The sequence below is a fragment of the Salvia hispanica genome, chromosome 5, assembly GCF_029641045.1.
Source record: "Salvia hispanica isolate PSC_SH4W2 chromosome 5, Shi_PSC_v1, whole genome shotgun sequence".
NCBI lineage: Eukaryota > Viridiplantae > Streptophyta > Magnoliopsida > Lamiales > Lamiaceae > Salvia > Salvia hispanica.
In genome coordinates, this window is record NC_142696.1 from 24,332,251 (window position 1) to 24,337,836 (window position 5,586).

General features: G+C 36.4%; 1 non-coding gene and 1 pseudogene across 1 annotated transcript; both read right to left on the reverse strand.

Annotated features, from left to right (window-relative positions):
- Window positions 1-1,787: 1,787 nt before the first annotated feature.
- Window positions 1,788-1,931, reverse strand: LOC148926489 (U4 spliceosomal RNA; annotated as a pseudogene).
- An 81-nt stretch (window positions 1,932-2,012) lies between these two features.
- On the reverse strand, window positions 2,013-2,164 carry LOC125191476 (U4 spliceosomal RNA). Its single transcript, XR_007171155.2, has one exon. It is a non-coding gene; the product is annotated as a U4 spliceosomal RNA (small nuclear RNA).
- Between the last annotated feature and the right edge of the window lie 3,422 nt (window positions 2,165-5,586).

Sequence of the window (5,586 nt, forward strand, 5' to 3'; positions counted from 1 at the left end):
TACCAGGCTGTGTACACGTGGGGATCGGGAGCCGTCCTTGCTAGTCGGCCGGTCTCGTGGGCGAAAAGTGTGGCCACACTTTCGTCGCACCATGGATATGATTGTGATTGTGGAATTTGATGAGAAAATGGGGGATTGCTTGATTGGCCAATCTATGGAAATATTTTTGTGACACTCGTTGCATATTTATTTTGAAAAGTGTAAAACCTCGAGTTCACTATGGTAAGGGCGGCATAACTTATAAACGTTTTGGCAATGAGCTCACTGAGTATTTCAAAATACTCAGCCCTGCATGTGTTTTCCTTATGTGCAGGTTGAACGGTGACGCGCGGTGGCGGGTGTTGAGCATGTTAACTAATTAGGATGGATGTCTTGGAACTTCAAGCGTAGTTGTGTCTTCATACATAGCTACACTTTCTCTTGGTCGCTTTCCGCTGAATTTTTGAAACTCTTAAGTATCACTTGGTTATCTTGAACTTATTCCTTTTGAATTCGGAGTTTGAGACTCGTTGTGGTTTTTCGTTGGATTTATGTCGAACCCTTAAATTTTGATCCCAGTTATAATATTTATCCTTCATTTATTTCTCTTGATTAAACCATTGACTTGTTGCTTTGATATTTCGTTCAATACCTTGGTCAAACCTCTTTAATTGAAACCCTAGGCTTTATACTTGGTGCTTGTCCGCTTTGGTAGCAGCCCCCGTATTTATTGTACCCTAGTAATCCGGGCTGTTACATTGGCTTTGTTTGATCATGTTTGGGATGCGTGGGAGAGTCACGGGAGTTGCAAGAAATATTGTGTCTTTGGAGTTTGCGGTAAGAGAGCATATCGGTGAGAGACATGAAGGAAAGAAGGATTTTGTGGATTTTTTGCTTGAGCTGCCGAGGAATGAGAGATGTGGCTTTGTTCTCTTTGATATCTCTATCAAAGCTCTCATTTTGGACATGTTTGTGGCCAGAAGTGATGAAACGTTCACGGTAATTGATTGGACAATGTCCGAGCTCATACAACACAAGATAGCTAAGAATGAGTTCTTTTTCATGGTGGATGTCCTTACACTACTTTTTCAGCTTCGTGCAAGTAATGAGCATATGCATGCAATTGATTCAGGTGGGGATAACTCGCCAAAGATTTTATTCACAACAGTCTTTATTTTGTGTTGGTTTCCACCTTGAGGGCAAGGTGGATTTTAACCGTGGGGAGTTGATACGATAACATCTTCCATAATATCTCCAATTATCTTATTAGTTATTTGGTATTTAATTATCATATCTTTTCCCTAGTTTATTGATTCACCATATCTTTTGCTTAGAATATTATTATATTTGATTTGTTCTATTTTAGTAGGATATCATTGTATCCCCATATATTATAAATATGTGTAGGAGACCTCCATATTATTCAATCAATCAAGAATATCAGAATTATCTTTTCCGTCTTTTACTCTTACGCTATTTAATTTCTCTGCAATTTTATCAATCCAAAACCCAAGTGGACGGCGGCTGCTCGACGGAGAAAACCTCCGCGAACGATCCTCCCCCTTGGAATCCTTCGCTGATCGCGCAAATACGATATACCATCGTATCATAGCACTATATATAAGTAATCATCATTCAAGAGTTATCACAGGAAAGATTCTTGTCAAAATTAACTATTTCTAAAACTCCAATAATTAAGAAACAGGAAATATAGATCAGTAATGGGCCGCTTCGAAACACTAAGATTGAACAATCCTTTGACAAGCCCACAGAGGAGGAGCCCTACATTATTTTAGACTAAATTATAGAGCTTCACCAAAATAAAGGAAGCTCTTCCAAAAATTCTCGACGGCCTAAGTCAAGCTCAAGCCTAGGAGGGAGTTTGGAAATAGTTTTCAACCAGCAATAGGCGTGCCTCGGTTAGAACATCAATAGGCGCTCCATCGACGGATATGTGAATGTTAAGGCGGCATATTCGAGGAAGAGGAAGTCCAGCCACCATCCGCATGAAAATCAAGGTGACTAAATTATAGAGCTTCACCAAAATAAAGGAAGCTCTTCCAAAAATTCTCGACAGCCTAAGTCAAGCTCAAGCCTAGGAGGGAGTTTGGAAATAGTTTTTAACCAGCAATAGGCGTGCCTCGGTTAGAACCTCAATAGGCACTCCATCGACGGACTTGTGAATGTTAAGGCGGCATATTCGAGGAAGAGGAAATCCAGCCACCATCCGCCTGAAAATCAAGGTGAAAGTGAAGGGCGGTCGGAGCCCAATCCTGTCGGGCACCATTCTCCTCCTCCGAAGCAAATGGAACAAGGTCCGTCGGCGAACCCTAATGCCGACGTCAGAAATCGAGCTTTCTCCAATTCTAGAAGTCGAGCCCAACGACGAAGTCCCTGAGAAAGAAGACGATGCAAGGAGGATGACGAAAAACCCTAGTTCTTCCGACTGTGGAGCTCCGCTGTTCAATTATCCAGAAATCAACGGTGAATTTGACTGTGCCCGTGCCATAGAAACTTGTTTCCTGACATCATTCGGCAATGGCCTTGATTTCAATTGTAAAATTGCCTTGATTTCAATTGTAAAATGTTCCGGACGTATTTGATCATGATTATGAATATCAAGGAGACAAGGACTAGTTTGCTACAAATTAAAATAAACCTAATCAGGTCAAATTTGTGCTAATCGACGGTTGACTGTCAAAAATTGACGGCCCCGTCATAAATGGACGTAAACGACATGATTTTCATATGTTATGGACCCGTTTTTCAAAAAATGAATGTTTTGAACTAAATTGGTATTTCGGTCATATGTTTGGGACCAAAATTGACATTTACTCTTTTACAAATGGTTAGGAGCATTTTGATAGAGCATCTACTAATAAAAGAAACTATTTATACTCCACCAAGTTCATTAGAGTATATGGTTATTTTATCCTTTTGGAGAAAACTAAAGCTATCTTCAAGAAAAGGTCGAATCATTTAGTAGTAGTACTGATTTTCAAAATCTCTCTCTCATATCAACCTCATTTCAATTCGTTTCTAGAATGCATATTAATAAAGCAACGATTAATATGTGAAAAAAGATTATGGCAAATCTTGCGATTTTATTGGTATATTTAAAAATGAAAAGTTTGTTAATACTCCCTACACTAAATAGTTTTTTTAGTGAGTTCAAATATTTTATTAAACATTTGGGTGGGGTATTACGGTATTACTGCTAATTTTAAGAAATTAATGTTACTTTTTAAGAAATTAATGTCAATTTTCCAACACTGTAGAGGATCTCTTCCCAACAGAGAGACATGGGAAGCACATACATAATGCCCATTAATTTTTTAATTTGACAGAACCGATTCTATTTAAACCAGGTTTATTATTAATTACTATATTATTTTCTTACTAAACTAGTCTTTTTATTTAAAATTCTAAAACAAACATTAATCTTGATATTTAAATATCTCACTGAATTAAAACTAAAAAACTAATTCTATTATCTTTGACAAATTGATGAATCTCCACGCCGTGGAGAGTGTCAATCACGAGCGCAGATATCTATGTTATCAATTTGGATTGATTATGTTTTATTTAATTGTGGTTTAAGTTTAGTTTCTAGTTTTAGTTTTTAATTTTAGTATCTAGTTTTTTATTCACTTTGTTAATTTTCAATTGATTATTATAATGAAATGTTTTTGTTTCTATTTTAAGTTGGTTATGAATAAAACAACTCACATATATGTTTCGTTTAAGGAGTTAAATATTAGTAACTATCATTAACTACTACTATTTCATGTGCTTCAACAAAAATCCTCATTCATTATTACATGAGTCATGAGTGTAGTATAGAAAAATATATATCGTGTATTTATAGATAGAGCTGCACTTGTATACCCGTTACATTCCATACGAGCAAAAACAATTGAATACTGTAACTAACACTTAGTGATACTCCCTCCGTCTCACAAAGATTGTCCCATTTTTCCATTTTCGTCCGTTCCACAAAATTTGTCTCATTTCAATTTTATCATTTTTGGTAGTGGACCTCATATTCCACTAACTCATTCATACTTACATTTTATTATAAAACTAATACTTTCAAAGTAGGACCCACGTCCCACCAACTTTTTCAACTCATTTTTCATTACATTTCTTAAAACTCGTGCCGAGTCAAAGTGGGACTATCTTTGTGGGATTGAGGGAGTATTAATTAATATTTTAATCTACATAAATATAAAAAATTATACTACCTCCGTCCCCCAAAATTTGTTACACTTTGACCCGACACGGGTTTTAAGAAATGTAATGAAAAGTGAGTTGAAAAAGTTGGTGGGATGTAGGTCCTACTTTTAAAGTATTAGTTTTATAATAAAATGTGAGTGGGAATGAGTTAGTGGAATATGAGGTCCACTACTAAAAATGGTAAAAGTGAAGTATATCAAAGTTTCAAGGACGGATCGAAATAGTATATTGTATCAAATTGTCAGAGACAGAGGTAGTAGTAACAAAGAAGAAGAACAAAAGTAAGAGGTAGTAGTAACAAAGAAGAAGAACAAAAGTAAGAGAAAGGAGGAGAAAGAAAAATTGGAAAAAAATGAATTGCTGTGCAATAATATCTTATAAAATCTTTTTCTAAATCTATAAAACCTTTAATTTGAAAGTTACTAGTATATTTTTCCAATAAAGGGAGTGAGAATAGAGCGTGGAATTGTAAAAGATCAAATGGAAGATAGTGGGTGATGAGAAAGAAGTTGATACCACCGAAAATATGGAAGAGAGAGGAGAGACATTGGTTTGAGAAGAATACACACGTTTTTTCAGCATATTTATTTTAAATGGCTAATGGTGCTTACTATAAAACTAATTCAAAATCATGAACCGGTTATAAAAATAAAATATCTAAAAGATTCAATAATTATGTATCATCGAATTTATGTACATTTATTAGTACTCTGTTATATCCATCTGCCTCTGAGTTTACATCTATTTGTGCAACATTTATGCAGGGGAGCATTAATCTCCTTTTACACCCTTAGATACTATTTCCTTCCTAATATCATCCACTAGATTATAGTAGTGGACGGTCAAGATCAATCTTGGTAAATGGATCCCGGCTTGCATTATTTGTCATATGTTGTGCATTATGAGGGTGTATTAGTAATCACACCATAGCTCAGAAACGTTTTAAAACGGAAAGGCCGAGAAATTAGCGGGATTTTGTTATTCCTTCCATCTGCTCATTCTCTCTCACTTCATCCCATCAAAGCACGACTCAACAACTTCTCCCCTCATTCAAAGCCCAAAAACCCTAGCCGCCAAAGGGGAACCGCAGATTCCGAGCGCCGCCGTCAATCGTGTCAGTTAATCGCGACGCTGAGCGTCGATTCAGAGTCACCGAGTTTAGGGTTTTGTACGCTTGCGCCGGTGGACGTCGATTCAACTAATTTATACAGAAAAGGTGTGTTTTTAAGTCTTGATTCGTAGTTTGAAACACTTCAAATCGCGGTTTTTTTGTCAGGTAAGGCTCCGCACATTAATCGTCGTTCGTTTTTTTGGGCGATGGAGTTCCTTTTTGCTGTAATGCACAAAACTTTTATTTTTTTAAAATAAAAA